This window comes from Lissotriton helveticus, chromosome 4_1 (genome assembly GCF_964261635.1).
Source record: "Lissotriton helveticus chromosome 4_1, aLisHel1.1, whole genome shotgun sequence".
Classification (NCBI taxonomy): domain Eukaryota; kingdom Metazoa; phylum Chordata; class Amphibia; order Caudata; family Salamandridae; genus Lissotriton; species Lissotriton helveticus.
The window spans coordinates 2024569233-2024594088 of record NC_136063.1 but is presented as its reverse complement, the minus strand read 5'-3'; positions in this window follow the sequence as shown (position 1 = coordinate 2024594088).

Sequence of the window (24856 nt, the reverse complement as noted above, 5' to 3'; positions counted from 1 at the left end):
ACTCCAATTTCTGACCCTTGTCCGGTTATAAATCACTAATATCCATACAACGGCACAGAAACCCGTTTCATAAATTAGTCATAGCGCATGCTGTCACATTAAGCAAGCACTATTCCTCCAGTCCCCTAGAAAGCACACTGAGTTCTCTAAACAAACCAAGCCTCCAGCAAACCTGGGAAATCCCCGCTGCTATTGTTTTGATTTCGTTCGAGAACTCCTGTAAAGAATGTAAGAACGACCAGATCTTAATGACATCCTTATTGACGTCTTATGTCCATCCTTACGTCAAACCCGGCACCTCTCAGGTATAAATATACCGACGCTGCCCTAAGTAAAGACACGGTGGTGATGAGCTTCGAGCAGTGACTACTTGCCGGAGAGGCCAGCTGATACGAGAGCCCACGGACGCTGCCCCTCCCTTTTTGACGCGCTGAGGAAAACGCTGCCTTTCCTCTTGCCGAGGAATCGAGCCTCCAGCGTTTCCAGCTTGCCCTCGCGGGTAACTGGGATACCGAGTCCTGAGAAAGAGATACCAGCCCTCCTGCCTTCTAAATCCCAGGTACTGAACTGACTAACCCCTTACAGAGAATTCTTGAGTCAGATTCTTGGCAAAACAAACTTAACTTAAACTGCTACTTACTTACTCCCTCCCATGTATTAGGCTTAGGTCAGGTACACCGGGGTAGGCGTAGTTAGAAGCACCAGTTGAGTACGATTAGTCAATGTATATATGTATGTATATCTTTTATCCATTTTAAAGTAACATATGGCTAAGAAACCATATCAATGCTTTTACAGTATTATTTTATAATCCTGCTTTTACTGTATGCATTTTACTTAACTATAAGTATTACAATTGTAGGGATTCATTTCTCTTGTATGAGAAAAGAGACTGATCAATAAATAACACCTTTAATTGAAAACGTCCGTCTTCTTTTCTCTACAATCTGGTGCAACTAAGTATGCACATATTGACTGAGTAAAATAGCTGTCTTTTGTTTTCACACGACTCTAGAGATATACTCTTGATCAGGGAGAGCAAAGTTGTCATGTTCTATGGTTGTCAGAAACTAAATCCCTTCTTGTCTATCCAGGGAGGTTAAACTCCTCCTCGCCTATTCGAGAAAGTTTCTAGTGAACTCTGAGCTAGCTGGCACACAAAACTTAAGTCTAATATCGTCAGTAGAAGACCTAGTTAACCTCTGTCCTACGTCTATACTATTGAAGATATTATTCCAATGCGCAGAGCCTATTGGGATAATAGAAACTACACTACACTGGGCTATGGCGGGGTCTGCAATGGCCTTCACCTGTACAGAGTTTAATTCAGCATAACATGATGCATACAGAAATATGTCTTATAGTAAAATGAACATAAAATCATAAAAGTGTATTTTTGACAAAATATCAAAAAGAACCGGGGACTTGGAACAGAAAGTGAAAGGCTTGTCGTAAGCTATGACCGAGAATACGAAGGAACTAGAGACGCTACAAAAGCAGAACAGGTCATTAGAAGAAGATATTGAACGATTGAAGATGCATACGAGGCATAATAATCTGAGAGTCCTCAAGGTACCAGAGGGTGCAGAGAAGGGAGACATTAAAGCTTACATATGTAAATTATTGAGGAATGGTATTTGGAAAGACAGCCCGGAATAGAATTGGAAAAGGAAATTTAGAGGGTACATAGGGACTGCTTTAAAGTAAACGCCGCCAGGAAAGCGCAGAGGAAAATTCTAGTATGCTTTCAGACATATGCAGTCAAGGAATTAGTATTAGGAAGAGCCTTGAGGGAGGGGATACTAAAATTTGAAGACTTTAGCAATCAAATAAGGTCTGATTTAGGTGGAAGAATGGTGCAAAGGCAGTGGGAGTTGGGCTCTCAAATAAGTGAGCTTAGAAGCAAGGGAGCTCAGGTGCAGATGAAATTTCCTGCAATGTTAAAGGTAATGTGGCGCAATAAGATGCACAATTTTCACGACCTAGAAGAAGTTGGCTCCTTTTTGGCTCAGATGGAGGAGTGAGCACCGAGTATTTGTATTTAGCATTACTGGATATAGTGCACTATGGTGTAGGGAAAGGTTCTTTAGTATGTATACAACAGTCGACTACCCATTTAATGTTCATTCTCTTTTTTTCTTTTTCTTTTTTGTTGGTATTCCTCCTTCCCGGGAAACAGGGGTCACGAAGGGCGGGTTGTAATGCCCAAGGAGTGAAATGGGGGTTTCCTTAGGAGGGGTCGGGGGAACAGGGGGTGGGGAGCATAGGGATAAAAAAGAAAAAAAATGTTGTCCTCAGAATATTGTATTTGAAGAGGAAAGAGAACTATAAGGTGCTGGGGGGAGAAGGTCAGGAGGTCTTTAGAAAATAAAATGGATAACATAAAAAAAATAAGTTTCAGAACTTGAAATGTAAATGGCCTTCGGGGGGTAGAAAGATGCGTAGAGTGGTGGAATTTTTTTCAAAAAGTGAAGCACAAATTATCCCACTACAAGAGACACATTTAGAGAAGCAGGAATGTAGAAATTGTTTTTCTAAGCCCAGTCGGGTTCAAGAGGTAATGTGTTCAGATCAAAGGGGGAGTACAAGAGGAGTGGCTAATATTATTAGAAATAACTCAGGAATTTGGGTGGTAAATTATGAAACGGATGATACAGGGAGATGGATAGTAGTCAATACGTTGGTACAGGATAAGTCCTTGATTTGCTCAGCGTATTATGGACCTAATGAGGATAACCAAGGCCCTTAGTAAAGCTTGAAGCGTGTCTATTAGAAACAGACAATCCCATAATCTTAGGGGGGGACTTTAACTTGGTCCTAAACAAAGATTTAGATAAAAAGTTAAGGGTAAAATACGTTGTCCCCCCAAAAGCATTTGCCAAACTAAAAAACATGATAAAAGAATTTAATTTGGTAGATATTTGGCGCAGTAAGAATGGAGATACAAGAGAATTTACGTATTACAGCAAAAAATATAGACATCACTCTCGCATTGATTACTTTCTCGTAGACCAAGTTCTTTACGCTGATATAGAAACAGTTTCGCATTCTCCTGCAATTTTATCTGACCACTCGGCAGTGGTAATGTCTCTGGATATCTATCAAAGTGAGGGGCAAAGGAGATGGACGTTAGATAGAACGATTTTACTAGATGAAGATGCTATAAGAGATCTGAAAGAGAAAACTGAAGAATATTTTGGGTAAATATAGGCTCTACAAATGAGCAAGTGGTGTGGGACGCTTTAAAGCGTATTTAAGAGGAATTTTAAGGTCTATAATTGATGAAGATAGTAGAACTAGGGGAGATAAAGATGAAAGAGAAAGCTCTGCAGGAAGCTTCCCTAGAAAGTACAAGTAACATTCCTACCCTGGTTAAGGATCTACAGGATTTAGAGGCTAAATTCCAGGCCCAGTTGAATAACAAATTATTTGAGAAATGGAAGGTAAGCAAACTTCAACATTTTGCCTGTGGTGAAAGATGTAGTTCTTTGTTGGCCTGGAACAGTAAGATAGGCAGAGCAAGAAATATAATGAAGAGTTTAAAAAGTAGGGATTCAGGGGAGTAGCTCTGTGCGAATGTAGATATATTGAGGGAAGCTAGAGGGTTTATGAGTGATTTGTACCAAGAAACTGTATTTCCAGACCCAGAGAGTATTAATGATTGGTTAAAGCAGGAAAACATTCCACAGTTAGTTGAAGATCATAAAAGATCTCTAGGAAAGGAATAACAGAGGAGGAGGTGAAGAAACAATGTATAAAAATGGCCAGAGGGAAAGCTGCAGGGCCAGACGGTTTACCGAAGAAGGTGTACATACCCCTCCTAGACATAGTAGTACCTATATTTGCGTCATTATGTAATAGATTATATATCTTGGGAGAAAACATCCCCAGCTCATGGTCAGAAGCCACAATTACCTTAATACTTAAACCGAATAAGGATCCACTGTAGGTCGATTCCTATAGACCAATATCTATTTTAAACGTTGATTATAAGATCTATTCGGGTATTTTAGCAGCACGTATGGCAAAGGTGATAAACGAGGTAGCGCATCCTGATCAAAGGGACTTGACCCCAGGTAGGCAATTAAATAAGCTTACGTTCCAGATGATAGGAGCTATTGATTTTGCTGAAATTCGAAAAATATCCTTGACAGTAGTAGCAGTAGATGCTGCTAAAGCATTTGATCAAGTTAATTGGAGATATATGTGGGAAGTTCTTAAAGGGTTCCATTTCCCAGAGAATTTGGTGAGGGCAGTGAAAAATCTATATCAGAGCCCCAGAGCCAAGGTATTGACTAATGGTGAACTATCAAATCGGTTCAGTATAACAAGAGGCACAAGGTAGGGATGCCCATGGCCTCCACTTTTGTTTAACTTATACATAGAACCCCTGGCTATCTCTATTAGAGCAGACACCACGATTGGCCCCTTTTCGTTTAATGGGTTTATTGTGAAACTGGGACTTTACGCAGATGATTTGATTTTATACACCACCAACCCAAAAGAGGCAATACATAATCTGATGAGTAAAAGCTGAGGGTTTTGGTTTAAAACTGAGATTATGCAGTGAAATAAGGAAACAGACATTCAGGGTGTAAAAACAAGAATGCGATATCCGGGGGTAATTATAACAGAGTAACTGGAAGATATCCCAAGAGAAAATTGGAAGAAAGTAACTCGAGAGGTATCTGGGAGAGGTGTGGCGCCGCGGCCAGAGCGGCTGACGCTGGAATCTGGGGATCACGGTTCGATTGCCGGCGGCAGATTAGCCCAGCACCATGTGACTCTGGGCAATAGCTTGCTTAATCTTCCCCGACGGCCCCCAGCACCTGGAGAACCCTACGGGTGATTGTTCGCGCTTTACAAATGTGGATTATTATTTTTATCTTCTACACTGTTGAGATGGGCAAACCTTCCGTTAAACATCTATGGTAGGGTAAATCTTATAAAAATGGTTATACTCCCCAAAACTAAGTTTCTTTTTAATTCAATCCCTTTGTCTTTTAAAAAAGAGGAGATAGCCAAACTACAGGGGAAAATTGGCAGTTTTGTCTGGGCATCCAAGGGTTCAAGGATAGGGTGGAAGAAGTTGCGGAGGGCAAGATGGCGGCCGCGTCGGCGGCTTTGTGAGTAGTATGTGTAACGCTTCCTCGTTAGCAACCCTCCCGTGAATCGCTGCCCACCCGAATGGTCCGCATATCCCCCACTTATCTGCCGTGATTCAATGTTGTGATGCTCTTGCGGTACCTCCTTGGATGTCAAGCACGGGCGGTGATTGCAGATCTGGACGGATTGTGGCGACCCGCCCTTAGTCTCTGGTGGTGTTCGGCTTCCTGGCGGCTTTGCGGTTTGAAAGCAGACGAGGCGGTCAGGAGCTCATCCGCGAACGAGATGGCCACGGAAACGAGTAGAAAAGGCGCGAAGACCGGGGGAGTGATGGCCGCGATGCTAGACGCTGTGTTGGATGGCTTGGAAGCCAGGGGAGTTCTCCCCCCTATGGCGAAAGGGAGTCAGACTACAGGATGGAATGAGGATATCGAGGCAGGCTCCGATGACTCCACACCCGCCATGCTGCAAAAGAGCGGCTCACAGATATCACGGACAGTCCCTGCAATCTTTCGTAAGCAAGTTGTGAAAGGGAAGGCTTTTGGTGATATTGAAGCAAGCAGTGTGGATGGCGCAGTGGCAGGTAAAACACCCAGGGCGGGCAAAATGGCAGTAAGTGGTAACAAAGTTACTGAAGCTGTAACAGTATCAGATGAGAGAGGCACGGTATCCGCGTTACTGGGGAAAGAGCCATTGTCTACTAATGAAGGCAATAATGTATCTTATTTAAGAGGAGCGGAGGAAGGGGAGTCAGCTGTAGGATCAGAATCATTGGATATTGCTGAGCACTTTAAAGTCAAAAGTAATTTGAAGATGGGAAAAACGGATAAGATGGAGAAAGTAACGGATAAAATGAGAATGGAGAGTGAGCAAAATCCTGCTTATGAGGAGGGGGAGGTATCAAAAGATATTGACTCTGGGGATTCTGGAGGGAAGTTTTACTCAATGTCCGAACCTTCCAATTCCTCTGAGAACGAAAGTGAAGGTGGTGATTGGGCTGATGACAAAAGCGATGCTAATAGCTTTCTACGAGATGATGAGGAACTGAGCTCTGAAGTATCTATTAATCAGGGTACAGTACGCAAAACGCATGAAACGCGAGATGCCTTTAACCTACTGGTAAAAGAGAGGTCTGCTCCAGATGGTTCTTTAGTATGGAATCACCCGTTATCTCCTCAAGCAGAGAAGAATGACGCGTGTGTTAACCACTCTGGCGGGATACCAGAATCAGCTGTAGGAGGGGAAAGTGAAATCACTCTCTGCACAATATACCAGGTAATCATGGCGTATAGAGAGGAGACTAAGGCAGAGAGTCTTCAGACCCAGGCTGCGGTTCATAAACTGCAAAATACGGTGCGTCGTGTGGCAAAGGCTTGTACCAGTCCCTAAACCTTCCTTTTTCTACATATTAGTCACCCCAAAGGTAGGACCAAGGGCAGGCTGCATTGTGGGTAAACGGTAGGACATGCTCTGATGTGTGTGGCATGTCCTGATAGTGAATTACAGCCAATTCTATTTTTCACTATTGCAAGGCTACCTCCTCCCAAAGGCCAGAATGGGCAGTTTGATTATAACATCTTATAATCCTAACTGACCCAGGGAACAAGGTAGAAATTCGAGTTTAGTATGACTGAACTCAGAATGGTAAAATACATCTTTTAGTGAGGGTGATTTTTACATTCTGTGTTTGAAAATACCACTTCTAGAAAGTAGGTATTTTCTTGCCTAACCATCCAGTATGTCTCTGCTGGGTTTGTGTATTCCTTGTCTGGTTTGTGAGTGACAGGGGGCTGGACAGGGCCTTGGCTCCAGCAGTCTGATGTGTCAGGGCTGGACTGAATAGGACCTGCATTGAATAGAGAGTAGAGGGTGGAGATTTCCTTTCACTGACCTGAGCCCTCATAGAATAGACAGTAGTGGGAAGAGATTTCCTTTCAGCTACCTGGGCCAGGTCTGCTCTCAAACAATGCTGTCTCCACATCCTGCCAGGAAGCTGCACCCAGTAGGACAGAACTGTTTTTGACTAGGTACAGACACTCTCTGCCTTCAGAGAATCATCAAGAACATCGTCGCAGTGCCTGCTGTGCAGCTGCAAAAGTACACACTTCGGACCGGATTGTCGCATCGCAAGAGGCCGCCATTTTGTCGCATCGCACTGGATCGTCGCATCACGGTGCCTTCTTGATGCATCGCAACTGGAACGCAGTAAGAAACCAACTCATTGCCTCCTCTCCGGTAAGGAACAGACGCATCACCTCCCCTGCGCTGCAGTACGGAACCGACGCATCGCCTCCCCTGTGACACTTTTGTTTGTTTTGCATGACGCATCGAAGGTACTTTGTTGGAAAAGTGTCGCATTTACAACTTGCATTGAAATGAACTATTTCTACCATTGAAGAACCTATTTTAGTACTGTATTGTGGATTTTTGTAGTTTGGTCTTGTTTAGATAAAGAATACTTATTTTTCTAAACTGGTGTGGTTTCCATTTGTAGTGTTTCACTGTGTTATGTGTGTGTTCACAAGTGGTTTACACACTGCCTCTGAGATAAGACTGTCTGCTCATTCCAAACTACCAAGGGGGGTGAGCAGGGATTATTTAAGGAGTGTATTCCCCTTTCCCTGACTAGAAGCAAGTGTCCTTATTTGGGCAAAGGTACCTACCTCTGCCAACTAGAGACCCCCATTTCTAAAAGAACTGATAGAGTTCATAGTTCATTACGAAATGCTAAGTCGCATTTACACAATAAATCATTTAAAGTATCTCCATAGGATGTATGTGGAATTTTTTTATTTTATCAGTAGACATTAAGCCACATATTTCATCCGAATGGTTTAAACACAAGCTGGCATTGAAGCCCCCACACCAAAGTATGATCACTTCCTTCATTGTACTAATTAAGAATAAACCCAAGATCCTTATCCAGTTGTCAAAGGGCTAGGCATATTTACTTAATAGAAGTATTATTCTAAAAATTCACTACTACTAACAGGCAGTCATAGGGTATTTCAATGATAATAACTTGACAATACGCATTAGTCGCTGTCATGTTTATAGTATTAGAAGGCACATTAATTGAAATGTAGGTACATAATCCCCCTTAAATCTCCCAGGAATGGACGGCATCGCTGGGGTGTGGTATCTCTTGTAACCACTGATGTGTTTCGGTTCCACTGCACAGGTTTCCTGGACACAGAAAATGCTAACATTTGAAACAAATTCCACTTATTCCACCATTATGTCTTTCTTATGCAACCCTGCAGAATTCATGCCTAAGATAGTGCCAATATTTGTAGAAAGGGCTAACTTATACATGGGTGAAGGAAGTTACCCAAAAGCTGCATTTTCATGTCTCACTAGTTACCAACGTTTCCCCAATTGGGTCAATGCAACCAACTGGGTTACCTTCAGAACATTCAAGAACTATAGGGGATTCTGGGCCAAGTCAATCTACACCATGCAGCATTACTAGGATGTCAAAATGATTTTTAATTGGTATAGCATAGGGCACCCCAAGTGGACACCCAGCATTTGGGACCTGCTTCAGTCTATATGTCTCTATAATATTTAATGGTTGTATGGATGTAATGTCACATGTTGTCAGGACACCATGTGAGCGCTCACTGTTCTTATGATGGTAGTCACCAAACATGGTGTTTTAACTGCAAAACCACACAGTCTCATTATAAGGTGTTTCTGCGCTTCCTGGCCCATCTTACTCTTCTGACCTTTGTTATAACTACAAAAAGGGCCTGTGTCAACCCTGTTTCACTTCCCACCCAATGCAAGGCTTTATTTCTCAATGTATCCCATGGTTTGTTTACTGAAGATGATAAAGTTGAGACATTAGCCAGGATTACCATGCAAGGTGTTGCAGCTGGTGGCAAACCAAGAAAGTCAGGAATATATGTAGGATCTAACCGTGTGGATTTACCGGTTATAGTATACTTATTTACTGGTGGACTTACTTCCCCTGCCTTAATCACCCCACTAGGAACTCGGGGAGATAAATTGGGACCGGTTGCACCATTTAAGCAACCATTGGTTGGGTGATCTTTAACTAACCCACCCACAGTCGGTCGATCCCTACTAGGGCCCTGCTGAATATTTATAACCACTCTGTGTTCCTCATTGTGAGTCCCTGGTGCCTCAAGGTAGAATATCCCTTGCCTTCAACGTATCCATGCAAGTGCGTGTCAGTAGTTCCATTTGTTTCAGTCTAGAGATCATAGCATTCATGGTCATCCTAACAAATGTATCTTGTGACTGCACCAAATAAATTAAAGTTTTTAAATCACCAGGTGGAGATTTAGACGTTAATTTAACAGAGGCCGAATTATGTTTTAATTTATCAAGGCTTAATGTGGGGGTTGAGCTCAATTTAATAACCACCACATTCTTATTTCCTACCACTATGGCCCCTGGTTGAGGGTAGTCTCTGGGGCGCTTTGATGGTGGTTGCAAATCAGGGTCACATATGGAGATACAGTAAAAAGCAGTTTGAACACAACCGTTTTTAATTCTCAATGTGGTCTCCATCCCTACCTCAATTGGGGGACTAATAAAGTCAACGTCATGCACCTGAGGTAGGGGAACTGTAGGTCTCTCAACAAAGGTAGATAGAGTCTCCTCCATGGTCAATAGTTGGTTTACTATTCCCCCGTTGCCCCAGTAATATAATTCATCAAGGTTGTACATGCTTTCCCAGGTGATTTAGTCTAAGCCCCATTGATAGGTGCTTTTCTCTAACGCATCCCCACAGCAGCAGATTTAAATGTACCAAAACTAAATACAAAATAGATGTTCTTCAATTTGGACAAATTTATGTTATATGAAACCCAGGTTCAAGCAAAAATAGTCAAAGTAGCCATCCAATATAAAATGAAATCAGTCACCAAAATAAAAGATCCACAAGGTGTGGAACATCTGACTAGCCCCCAGCTCTTTGAAAGGTGTACCAATCACATGAACAGAGCTTCAGTAAAGTTGGGGCCCCTTAAAACAATACCAGGGGGGTGGGGGGCCTGCGTCTTCCTGACATTGAGGGGCGCAGGGCTTTGCCCGGGTGCGGGTCTGCCTGACCCAGGCAGTAGGTTGATGGAATGTACTTTATAGCGCGGTCATCAGCATCAGGTGCGGGGAGTCACAAGAGCCGCCTCCTGGGGCACCTGTGAATGATGGAATTTGTAGGCTGTAATACCCCCTGTAATCAGAAAAACATCCAACACAGCAGGTTGATGAAATGCGCTTTATAGCGTGATTCTCAGCATCAGGTGCAGGGGATCACAAGAGCCGCCTCCAGGGCCCCTGTGAATGATGGACCTGTAGGCTGTAATACCCCCAGTAATCACAAAAGCATCACACGCAGCAGGTTAATGAAATGCGCTTTATATCGCGTTCATAAGCATGAGGTGATGGGGATCACAAGAGCTGCCTCCTGGGGCCCCTGTTAATGATGGAACTTGTAGATTGTAATAACCCCAGAAATCACAAAAGAGTTATGTATTACTTTCACAGAGGAGTACATTTCCCAACCAATATGTTTTTCTATCCTAACATGAAGTGTTCCACTGCTGAAGGACCTACAGGTCTGAAATGCAGTCGGGCTGAAATAAAATTGTTTGATGGAAATCATGATTCAAATATAAAATGTTAACATTATAACAGTAATACCAGATGAAATTGTTCGTTATAGCAAACGAAAAGCATGGTTTGGTGTTGGTATCACCCTTGAAATATTAACAATGCAATGTTTAGGGCCTTAAATAGCCAAATTAATATGTGGAGATTAAAAAAAAGGATTAAATCAAGCATTGGTAGTGCCATCTTTGAGCAGTGCACCTGTGGACTACTCCCTAGACTGAGTATGTGCGCCCCAAATCAGTGCAAAGCAGTCTTCGGTTGGCGTATGTGGAGTCAAAGCCCCCTCCATCCCATACACAGCCATTGAAGTTGAAGGTCCTGCAGAGGAGCACATTCAAAAAGCCAGCCAGAACCCGCTGGTAAGGCTGAAAGACGAGATACTGTGCCACGTCATAACACAGAGCCAACATCCATACAAAGCAAACACTACAGGGAGTGACAATCAGATACTACAACAGAAACTTACTTACCCGCAAAGGTGACTAAAGCTCCACATGACCACGAATAGGATGTGACAACCCAGGCTCAGGCGCAAGGTCGATGCGTGCAGCAGTTGCAGGTGGCATTCTGTGCAACAACCTATACTCTCAATGGAAGCAGAAGGGAGTCCAAAAATACAGCCGCTACATGTTTAAAGCCACCACCACCGTTTGACACACCAAAGAAACAGAACATTGGAGCCAGGTGGACTGCATGGATTGAAGCGTTCGATGACTTCTTAGATGCACTAAAAGCAGAAGATGATGAGAAAATTATTAAATATTTGAAAAACCTTGCCGGTGATGGAGTAAAAGAAGTGTTAAAGAAAGTCTCACAAACTGATGCAACATCATACCAAAAGATAAAAGAAGCGTTGGAAGCCAAGTTCAATCCAATGCTGAAAGCCGACTACGAAAGGTACATCTTTAACCAAGCATAACAACAGACTGGTGAAACAATGGAGGAGTTTGTTGAGAGACTTGATGCACTCATCAAACACTGTAAGTTCTGTGACTTTAATGATGAAGAAGCCATGCGCCACAGAGTCATTGATGATTGTTGTTCATATTCCTTTAGGAGACGCATGTTGAGAGAGGCACTCAGTTTAGAGACAATGTTAATGGTTGCAAGGGAAGAAGAACAGGCATGAAAAGCAAGCCTAAGCACAAAATAGATGCACAAAAGTCAACGTCTCCGAAGAAGAAATGCTATGCTTCCAATGTGGGTTTTCATTTCCCCATGAAAGAAGAACCCAGCTATAGAACAGAAATGCAAAGGATATGGGAAAGAAAACCACTTCATAAAGCAGAAGGGAAACCAAATGCGTCACAGCGAGAAAAGAATATGGACGCCAGAAGGTTCCAGAAGCATTCTCGCCATGCCCATAAGGCCAAAAGGCAACATCAGTTAAGACAAGTAGTAACCAAGCACAGTCGATCATCGTCAAGCTCCTCGTTTAAAAGCTCTTCAACGTCATTATCAAATGCCAGTGAAGTAGAGGGATGTGTGTTGATGATATCTACGAATGAATGACATTCACATGTATGATTAGCTGCTAGCAAAGAAGATCAAAAGTCAAAGAAGAATCCCCAAACGGAGTGACAAAATTCAGTTGTACAGTGACACAACATTACATTCAAGTTGAGCAGTTGCCCCATAACCTTCATTTTAGACAGTAGTGGTCAATTAACATCTTCCAGGAGAATAGTTTAACAGCTTATCTCCTATGCCACGTCTTACCCCGTCAACATTACTGAGTCAAGGGTCATTTACAGCTCATGAGACATAAGACAATGTCAGTGCAAGCACCAATTCATGTTCTTCAGGATACTTCATTGAGTGCATGCCTACTTAGCGTTGTCATTGCTGCTGACATGGGACTGATATCTCTCAGCTATAACATCTGTGCTCAGTATGAAATTGCGAGTCAGTTCCTGTCGTTGTTTCATGGCCTAAGAAAACTCAAGCAAAAGAAAGTGCAACTTCATATTAATGAGGACATTTGCCCTGTTGCCCAACGGCACCACAGAGTCACTTTTCACTTACAAGCTGTTGAGGAAGAACTAGAAACACTGTTGAAACATGACATCATTGAATGCTCCACGGGTCCTACGCCGTAGGTTTCACCCATGGTTATAGTGCCAAAAAAAGACAGTGGAGGTGCAGTGAACGTTTGTGTTGATATGCGACAGGCCAAGAAAGCAATCGAGAGAGAAAAACATCTTGGTCCCCACATAGCGAACATGATCATTCATCTGAACAGAGCCATAGTCTTCTTCCGTCTTGACCTAAACAAAGGATAACATCAATTTGAGTTGGAAGAGAACTGTAAGTATAATACTACTTTTTGACTCATGTTTGTTTGTTAGATAGGAAAGACTGGGCTTTGAAGTGTCTTCAGCTGCAGAGATATTTCAGGATGTTATTTGCTGTGTAATTCAACCTGTTACACATGCTTTCAATTACAGTGATGACATTCTCGTATTTGGGACAAGTCAAAAGTAGTATGACAAGGCTCTTACACAAGTGTGGCAATTACTTGCTGATGCAGGTCTCACTCTGAATACATATTTAACTTAAAAAAGGAGAGAGTTTTCCCTTTTAAACCCAGAAAGGACCGGGACATATATCAACTTAAAAAGGGAGATTCCTTTCTGTGTATTCGAATTTTCAGATAGACAATATCGTTCAGTCTAGTCAATTATACCAACAGCCCACCACATACAAACTTTAAATCAAAAGCATAACATTTTAAATGTATCTAATTTATTGTTTTTTTCAGTTAAAACGATTAGTTCATATATACAGTACACACAATTTGTTTCAATATATAAACGTTTCAGTGAAAAATAATTTGTCCTAACAAAACATATAAAAAACACAAAATTATACAATTTAAAAAAAAAATTTTAATTTTAAAACTCTTTTCATCAAGGTTTGTCGACGCGTTTCGGTGCTTTGTCGTTTGGAACACCTTCCTCAGGACTATTAAAACATCTTCTTTCTAAAATAGATACAACATTTATTAGTAGTGCAATTTTACGTGGTGGTATAGAGCTGTATGGTTATAAAAGCAATGGGATTAAATTATATTTTACGTGTAAAGCAAATTTTTATTTTTGCTATACCAAATTCAATCCAGGAGCGATTGTGACATTAGTGGCTCCTCCTCCCTGTTGTATCATCAGAGACTCTGTATGTAAATTAACAGACGTTTTAGTTTTACATCCAGCAAAGTTAAGGTTGATATTCTAACAAGTGGAATAATTTTCAAAATAAAGCGCTTACATTTACTTTGCGCTGTGACTGTCCAAAACAAGTGCTGCACTCATATACAGCTGTTTATCCGTATCTTTCGTGTGTCAGTCTGGTCATACGTGATCCAAATTACTGCACAGTTTCAGGGACATCTCCTTGCTCTTATTCAATTGAGGTAGATCAGCAGTGTCACTGCTGATCTACCTCAATTGAATAAGAGTCTCTGATGATACAACAGGGAGGAGGAGCCACTAATGTCACAATCACTCCTGGATTGAATTTGGTATAGCAAAAATAAAAAATTGCTTTACACGTAAGATATAATTTAATCCCATTGCTTTTATAACCATACAGCTCTATACCACCACGTAAAATTGCACTACTAATAAATGTTGTATCTATTTTAGAAAGAAGATGTTTTAATAGTCCTGAGGAAAGTGTTCCAAACGACAAAGCACCGAAACGCGTCGACAAACCTTGATGAAAAGAGTTTTAAAATTTTTAAAAAAAATTTAAATTGTATAATGTTGTGTTTTTTATATGTTTTGTTAGGACAAATTATGTTGCACTGAAACGTTTATATATTGAAACAAATTGTGTGTACTGTATATATGAACTAATCGTTTTTACTGAAAAAAACAATAAATTAGATACATTTAAAATGTTATGCTTTTGATTTAAAGTTTGTATGTGGTGGGCTGTTGGTATAATTGACTAGACTGAACGATATTGTCTATCTGAAAATTCGAATACACAGAAAGGAATCTCTCTTTTTTAGTTGACTCACTCTGAATACAGCAAAGTGTGAGTTTCACAAAACCAAATTTAAATTCTTTGGGCACATATTCTCTGATGAGGGAATGACTCCTGACCTGGATCAGGTGCAAGCACTGTCATCTACTTGCCCCTCACAAGACGTAACCATGCGGGGGATCCTTCTTAGGCATGGCCAGTTCTTGCTCAAGGTACATTTATGACTTTGCTACAGTGGGTGGCCCATTGAGAGAGTTAACAAAGAGGAATGTCCCATTCCAGTGGTCTCCTGGATGCAACCAAAGTTTCAAAGAAATAAAATATGCAATTGATAATGTAACCATAATGGCCTACCTTGACCCCAAGTTACATACTAGGATCACAGTAGATGCGTGGCTTGTGGGGCAGGGGGAAATCCTTGCTCAACACAATGGCCATCTGAATGCTCAGAGACACATTGTGGCCTATGCCAGTGGAAGCTTGTCTGAAACGATCGTGACTACTCTCAGCCGGAGAAGAAGAGTCTTGCTTTAGTGCAGGCCTGCAACAATGTCAATGTATTTTCTTTTGAGAATTGTTTCACCATTCTTACAGACCATCAAACTTTTCTCACCATCTTTGGAAACTTGAAAGCTAAGAAGCCCCCTTGCATCGAGAGGTGGGGGCTGAAACTGCAAGAGCAAGACTAAGCATTATACACATGCCAGTCAAAGACCAAAACTCTGCAGATTACTTTTTACGAGCACAGCTACATCGCCACAGTTCGACATCCAAAGCGTCTGAAGAGTATCTTAACCTCATTGTGAGTTCCAGCACACCAGCAGCTCTATCCATTGAACAGATTATTGCTGCTACCAACGCAGATAAAGACATGCTCATCCTCAAAGACTTCATTACAACGCAATCTTAGAAGAAAAGCATTCAACCCTTTGCTGATGATGTTGAATTAAAAAAATTAAAAAATGTACAGGATGAGTTATTTGTCACCCGAGAAGGTATCAGATTGAGAGACTCGAGAATCGTCATACCTAAGAGCCTGCAACTTCAAGTCATTGAGATAGCCCATGAAGGACATTGTGGCATTGTAGCCACTAAAAGAACCCTGAGAGATTGAGTGTGGTTCCCTCATCCAGATGAACGAGTTGAGAAAGAGCTGAAAGCATACAGCTTTTGTAACTGTTTATCCCCTCAAGAGGATAATTCAATGAGCATTGATGGAAGGAATCGATCTAAACCAAGCCATGTGTCAAACTCTTCATGCATGTCAATCAACTCTTCACTCCACAACTGGTGAGAGTCCTGCCACCTTGCTATTTGGAGGAGCCATCAGAACCAAGCTACCACAATGGACATCGGACCGATCGATGAATGCTGACAAGATTCATGTCACAGATACTACTCAAAAGTGAAAAATGAATACATTTGCTGGTCAGCGCCGATGTGCCCTAGAAAATGTCTTCCACAAAGGAGAGAGGGTACTGGTCTAACAGAAGCAGAAAACGGACATTCCATTTTCCCTAGACCTTCTGAAAGTTGTAACAGGCAAAGGACACATGGTGACAGAGCATCGTCCTGGAAAGTCCATCACAATGGACTCATCACATTTTAAACACCTACCTCAATGTTCGTCAGCTCCTGAGACCCCGAGAAAGGCGACCCGTCCTGAATGTCCAGATCAAACATCTGAGCCTATGTTATCAGTGCCTAATCAAGGTGCATCCCAACTACCTCATACTACCCAATCTGGCAGACCAGTGCAAGCACCTCAGCGACTCATTGAGGAAATATGATGCTAATGTTATCTGTACTTTTTATTTAACATAGGAGGAGGTGTAGTGTCTTTGATATTGTGCGCGCTATGACCCTCTCGGTTGAGGGTGGACTCTAAATTACGTAGTCTCCTGGGAGGTGTTAAGGCGTGGTTACTAAAGTTATGAAGCAATGCATGCGGAGTGTGATCATATGTTGAAAAATAAAGAAGTCTGTTGCAGAGCTCCGTGTGTGGCATGTTAATTTGTATGCTCCCGGGCTGGGGAAGATGCTACAATAAATACCCTGAAATCAGCCATAAACATCTCCCTTCCTAAGGTGTATCCTTTGCTCTCCCTTCTTAAGAGGTATCCTTTGATAATTTAAAACTCTATTGCTGTTATGGCACAAGGTATGGACTCCAACTGCAACTGATTTTAATAGGGCGATCAGTATGGACTGTATTAAACACGAGGGGTCTAGAAATATTCAGTGGCTTTCCTATGTTAAAAAATTTCTAACTAACATAGGACACTCAGAATTTCATGATACGCCATCATTATTATCCTTAATTTCTAGAAAGGCAGTGAAAGAATGTTGTTTTGCCTTTCTTGAGGATCAACGTTGGTGTTCAGAGGGAAAGAAATCAACTGTGATTCAACATGACTTATTGATCCAAGGACCGGGTTTACAGTCCTACTTGTCGCCAGAAAAGTCTAGTTATACTAGAATGCTATTAGCACGTCTGAGAACTGGTAGTTATTTCAGGTTGTTAACTTTTCCAACTACTAATGACTGGTCAAAAAGATTAATTAAATGCCCATGCGATGATTCTTCTACGCAATACACCATACATTGTATCTTATTTTGTAAATTTTATGTATGGGGAAGAAAGAGATATTTAACACCTCTGCTGAAAATCTGAAGTTTGAGGCAATGTAGACCAGCTCTATTTAAGATGCTTTTGCTACAAGATGAAGTGACTATATGTGCTGTTTCCAAGTTCCTAAAATTCGCTATTAGATGCAGATCTTCTTTTTCTTGAATTTTAATTATGATGTCCCTAGTATGCGGTAGTTTATTCAAGTAAAACGATGTATAGAAATTAATGTAATTTTATCTATAGACTACATTCCAGTATGTACTAAGATATGTGGTATGTTCTCTGATTCATTTTTAAATATTATTGTATGATATGTGTTTTAATGTGCTTTTATGGTTTTTAATTGAAATCCAATAAAGCTATCTTTGACTTGACTTGACTTAAAACTCTATTTAAGTCCTTTTCCAAATGGGAAATGTAATGCAACCAGATTCTTCACTTTTCTGATGAATTTTGCGTTATTTTCCACTTCTCAAGACTTATGCAGTGGCGAATATCCTTTCTAGAAACACTTAATAATGGTTTACGCTTGACATGAAGTTGACAATAAAGCTATTATTACTTTACCAAGGTCATCCTTCTGTACATAGTGCTAACGATTAGTATTGTTGTTTACTGACTATTCATCAGGCCATCATTTATGTCACTTAATTGTAATCATGTATACATCACTCTCTTGCCTTCACTTATGATGTGATCTATTTTAGCAGTTTCTTCAAGCTTTCCTTCCTGCACATACATATTGGTCTAATGCACCCTAAAGAGGGGGAGATTCAAAAATAAAAAATAACTAACAATTAAAACAAATGAAATGCACATTATGGACTGCATATGTACATTAAGTTCACTTTGAATGTTATTATGCTAATGAGGATCGTAGTGCATTTATATGCATTTTAAATTAAACAGCATCTTTGCAAGCTGTTAAAGACATGCATGAATTTGTTATTCAAAATTAGTGACATTTAATAATCATTATGAGTCACATTTCTTTCTTTTGTGTATCAAACAGAGAAGGCCAGGTGGTGATAGCTGTTGCAGTAAAATGGAATGAATTACTTGTGTGTTTATATATTTAATAAACTGATATATTTCAATTTCGTCAGGATGTGCAGAATATCCCCTAAATATATTAAACAAAAGAAATAATATTTTAAAATATCAAACAAAGATATTACATTTACAAATGTGCACATCCTGTATGCTTTCGAGGTACGTATATTTTTTACATAACCCTATTTATACATTCACTCAGTCTCCAGATGGAGTCTAATCAGCTAAATGTCACCCAAGTAATCATTAACAGCGTAGCATGTGCCATCGCTATGGAAACTTTACATTATGATTTATGAAACACATAAGGGCAGAGAAGCAACCTAAATGTGATATTCCCTTCAAAGAATCCAGAGATCATTTGCTAAAAATGAAAAGCGAGTTAAATACCGAGGAAGCACACTTCGACCAATTTAATTAATGTAGCGCACGAGGTCAGGATAAGATTCTATGGAGGCCGTGAGCAATGTTTTCTCAATATATCGGAACACAAATTGCAACAAAAAAAACACCAAATATAGCAAAACTAGGAAATAAAGTATATAGAAGCTAAGCTGTCAGTGTTGCGTACTATTATGTTGGCTATGTATAAATCCACTTGACTTTTGTGGCTGGGGAACAGGCCCAAATTAAATGTCGGGCTTGACTAAACAATTCGGCAAGGAAAGGAAAATTATGTGGCACATTTTGTCATAATATTACTTCATTGTTTTGTCATTTTCACACCGATGAACTCTGTCTGGGCAAAGGTTTAACCTCATTAGTACCAGTTTAACATCCATATACAGCAATAAGCAACAGAAAGGGAACCAAGAAACCAACCTGTGCCAACAGCTCCACTGTGCAGCAACATGTGTTGCAGCATTTTTTAGTAATTTATGACCCGTTTGACCTTAAAAACACAAATTTGTGCTTACAATGTGCAAATTATTCAGCAGATGATGGGTTAAGTGGCAAATGTGACAAACCAATAACATTGTGGAAAACACAGCGGGGGCAAAATCGCATAATTCCAGTGGCACCAGCTACATGATTGAGTTGTTTACTACCTTAGAACCTTCCCGAAAAACCTAGGAGAGGTTCTTTGCTGTGGTCAGTTTGAAAGCCAACACGTTTACTGGTTCAGCAAAGTTACTTTATACAGTCATGGGTGCTTTCAAGCATTGTTCCTCGCCAGGCCGCCTCACATCAACTGAAGGGCTGGACGAGTTTCAAATGACAATAGCAACAGAACTTGGAATCATGGTTCATGGATCAGTATTGCATGATCTCATTCATATTCACATAGTGAGGCATAACAAGCTTCAACCTGGAGGCTCTGGTTAATAGCAACCTTGTTTTCACCTCTCAAGACAATGCTCTTACCATAAACAATTTTCAACAGGTGTCACCTATTACAAGCAGCACTCCCTCTTCTGTTTCTTTCCTTTAAAACGCCTTGGTTCTTGTGGTTATATTGACACAGATGCGTTACTGCAAGATGATCTACACAAGATAAAGAGAGCGCCAAACTCTGCACCATGCATATTCTACAGCCTGTAATGTTTGAACTCCATAACCTGTCTGTTAACAGACAGCGGCTCACTACAGAAAAAACTGAGTTCAAAACTTTATGTTTCGTCAATGAGTCACTGCACAGGTGTTCCCCCTGTATAGCTTGCTATCTTTACCAATCACCCAGACCTGCTACAGATATATCCCACAAAGGCTTAATGTTGTGGTTGGAAGGGAGTATCTTCCCACTAAAGTCTACAGCAATTCAAGTAGGAGGTAAGTGTGTTTATTCCATGTTTGGTCCTCGGGTAACAGTCACAGCAGGTAGGTTCTGTTAGGGCTTCATTCTCTCTCCAAAGGTAATCAACTCTCAGGCTTCACCTAGAACACAGACACCATCATTCCATGCTTGATCACATTCACACAGCATCCACACTCAGCATTCTGCAGGTAAACATCCTTTACAACCTAACTTTTACCACGAAGTGCCTTTACGACGCAACTTTTACAACGTAAACCATTACAACGCATTGCGCTGGGGGGCGCTCTAGGATAGGGAATAGGTTTAATGTACTATCCAACACCTTCTCTACTATCCACGGGGACTGGAGTTGGAATAGTACATTAAACTATTCACTATCCAGGGCCCAAAAGCACTATGCGTTGTAAAGGTATTCTTTGTAAATACCGCGTTGTAAAGGCATGCGATGTAAAAGCATGCGTTGTAATGTCATACATCTCATTCTGCAGCATGCCATCCTGGCCCATGCATAACACATACATCATCGCATTTCCTGACACACAGGACAAACCTGATGCATAGATAGAAACGTCAGTTCAAAACATTTTGTTGTGACTTGCCAATTTTATGTCAGAATAATTATATATAGGATAAAGTACCCCCTGCCGTACATTATAAGGATATTGGATACATTTATGTAAACTGTTCCTTTAAAAAAAGACACAGCTTAAAATCTAGCCAGTTATTTTTTGAGGAGCAGAACTTTCCGAGTGGCCATTTAGGGGCCTGTACCCGCTATATGTGAGGCGAATAAACTTTGTCAAACTAATATTTAAGTCTATGTTTTCTGTGTCCAATGCCGCTATAATGCTCTGCCAGGAGGTCCGGACTCCCAATTTATTCCACTCGGGCTTCAGTTTTGATCTTCTCAAGTCAACCATTGCTTGACAGATACATAAGACATGCTCCAAAGATTCATATGATGTCCCGCAACCCCTGCATTAGATTTCCCCTGAAGGACGCCACCAGTAAGCAAAGTGTTTCAAAAAGTGGCACTCATCCAGCCTAAGTGCCAGAAATCTTTTTTTAAATGCAAGGGATATGTGTATGCTAGATATGACAATGGGGTGGCCGGCTGATATGAGCTAATTACTGCCCATGTTTGCTTGTGTTTGGCAAGAATTGCCCTGCCCGCCGAGTAAGAGCAAAGTTCAGTTACTTTCTTGATGCTTGATTTAAGCACCTTTTGAGTTGGGTTTAAGTCCAACAGTTCGTTAGCATACAGTTGCAACAGAAAGTCATCAAAAAACCGACAGTGTGACCCATTTGTTCTACTGGAACTGATATCTGTCCATAACAAGGACTCCAAGGAACCAACTCTGGCCTGTCTCTGCTTATGGCATAGATTGAGGAAAGCACCGGCACTTAACTTTTGATAGTTAACGAGGGCAAGCTATAATGCAGCTGGATAATTAACTCCAGGAGTTTAGACCCTTGTCTATAGATGGGGCCACTTGGTACATTTTGGCTGGGTACACTCCGCACTCAACTTATCTCACTGCTACAGTAGCAGAGCTACGCATATTACATACTTCATTTAAACGTATACATAGAGCTATTATTCAGTTCATGTCGCGCAACTTCCAGGTGGGACCACCTGGCATTGCTGTGCATCCACCCGCAACTGATGGTGTGAGCATCAGTCCCTTAATGGTTAATTCTGTGATGGGCAAGCGTCCGCAAAATAAGAATGAACCTTCATATTGGCTTGATTAAACGTTTGGACAACACGAAGCTGTTTTTCCAAATTCCACACCTGTGGTGAAACACAGGATTTCGCCCATAAGTCTGCCGAAAAATCTGGTTCCCGAATTAGCTGATTGTAACCCTTGGGGTAGAATGTTTGCAGCAGTCTATTCGATGTGTTTCAGCACCCCCTCAATGACCGTCCTCCCATCCATGATAAAACGTGTTCAGGATGAACATGGGGCCGGAGAGGCCCTGGAATTGGGAATGAGGCTGGTGGGGGTGTTCGACATTGTTTGCGATCTGATCCTTGCTAATGTTAAGAGTGATGCTGTGAGCTTACAAGTGGCGCAATGCTTGGAGGCTGTGGCAGACGCAGACAAGCAACGCAAATTGCCAAAGAATATTGCTAAAGCATATAAAACAATAGGGCGCAATAGTCTGGGAATCAAACCTTTTACTCAACCACAAACTCAAACTCAACAAAAAGCCCAAACTGATAAAGATGGGCGACCGTTCTTTCCTAAAAAGAACTGGAGAAATAAAAAACTGGGGCAGCAACAACAGAAGCAGGGTTCGCGTGCTGGGTCACCGACACCCAAGTCTTCTTAACATACTTATGACTTGCGCGATCGTGCGAAAATTAAGGCACTTGGGGACTGTACATCACAATTACAGGTCTGTTAAACATAAACTACGCCACCAGTAACGTTGCTGTAAAAAAGAGACTGTTGCAGACACTCCGGCATGTGCAGAAGCCAAGCCTTCATGTGCGGCAACGATTAAAGCAGGTCTGCAGTCCTTGTTGGGAATCAGCCGATCCCCAAGTGATGGAATTTTAGCACAAGGAACGGGAGATAATTGATAAGAATACTTCGAAGGGAAGCCCTGTGGATAAGCAGTTTGATCCTTTGTAGCAGTAATAGCTGCCAAAATGTCATTATCTATCTTAGTCATGGACCATGTAACTGCTGCAATGGAACACATGGCTACTGCAAATTTGGCCGCTTCATCAGCCAAAGAATTACCAACAGCATGTGCTCCCACACGCTGATGGCCAATAGTATGGATAACCTGTGTGAGTGGGAGACATTTTTTAAGTTACGCCACTCGAACCCAAATCATTTTATGCTTCATTGCGCTGCCTTTAGAGTCTCTGTCGTCATTTTGGGACCAAAATAATAAGTTATCATTAAACGACTGGACTCTTATGACACAGTAGTAAGAATTGCATACAATAAGAGTATTCACATTGCGATCAGCAAATTCGAGAGCAAGAACAAGGGCACTCAGCTCCGCCAATTATGTACTCTTGTGTGATATTTGTCAGCAAATCAAACCGGCTACGGTCTCACGCCCACCACAAACACAGCTATGTATATCCAATCAGCGGTCCGTTCTCTTCTGATACTGTATATAAACATATTTTGATTGCAGTTGATTCATGCACTAGATTCCTTTGGCTTTGGCCACAACACAGTGCTGATGCTCGAAATGTTATTAGAGACTTGCTTGTCTTTGTCTGGATGTTTGCCTGAGCCATCTTCCATTCTGACCAAGGTCCAGAGGTCGCCTCTAAGGAGTGCAAGGACACGATGATGTCAATAGGGGTGCTGGTGCAGTTTTTGTCTCCATATAGGGCTGGGGGCAATTCCAGAGTGGAGCGAATGAACCGTGACTTAAAGCAATCTTTGACAGCTATGGTCTTGGGTCTTGGGTACTGACAGGAATTGGCTTGCCCATTTGAATGGGGTTCAACGTGCACTAAATAATCTCCCTGGAAGATCTCTAGGTGAGTGGACCGCATACGAAATGCTCTTTGGCATTAAAATGTTTGTGCCAGACCTTGATGGTCTAGACGTTGTGGCGGCTTCCGCAACCTATGACGTAATCATTCTACTATGTTACAGGACCTACAAAAGACCCGTGACAGCTACGCAACTACACATTTACCCTCTTCCAATGATGCAGAACTGCTGATTCCCAGCTGGCTTCCTAAGATTGGAGATCTGGTAAGAGAAAAGCTGGAGAACAAAAAAGAATTTGGTCCCTCTATCGTGCACTGGTTCCAGTACTTGGATTGAAGGGTACTCATACAGTCATTTTATCACCTTTACCTGGTGGGAAAGACAACAGATACATTTCAGTGGACAATGTCAAGTTTCACGGTCTGGCCGATCCTGAATAATGTCAGACCTGCAGTTTCGTGCAACGCTATTTTGTTGAATCTGGTGACTACCTCCTCTTCTACTGGTGCCCGTGTGGTTGAGGGAGTGATGGAAACTACTATTGACCTTTCGCCTGTCCTACCTCCATCCTTTTCCAACGTAGAAGTCGAGTATACTTACCCTAAGGATGAGTCCCACAGTGAAGTGCTGAACAGTTCTCGACAACATCAAGATGATGCACCCGTACTACCTTTAATAAACACGGGTGCATGTGGTTATTTTGAAGATCAGGCCAGTTTCTCTTACGACTCATCCTCCTTGTCTTCCACTTTGGCACTTCCACCGACAACATTAAGTATTTTCATCTCTTGGTTTAAAAAGACTTACTTGGTACCACCCTGGACCTACATCTAGCTGGTACCTTATTTTCCTCTTCATGTCTATTGGATTTGTGACAGTGTTTTTCTTACTGATCAATGGCCATTATTTGCCAGAACACTCTTCTGTGAACTTGGTCGACAGAATTCTTGCACCTCGTACATCGTCCCATATAATGAAACATGATCAAACTCTTGTGAACATTTCAGGTTTCCCGGTTTCAGATGGCATCGTGTGGGATGAAGTAGCTTTTGAAATTCACAGCCCGACGAAAGTCCTTAAGATACAATACGTGTTTCGTGTCTCCTTAGGAGATGTGGTAACACAGGACATACATTTCCGATGATTAGGATGTGCAAGCTGTACATTCATTGTTTTCTGATTTAAAGTATTACGCTGCATTTG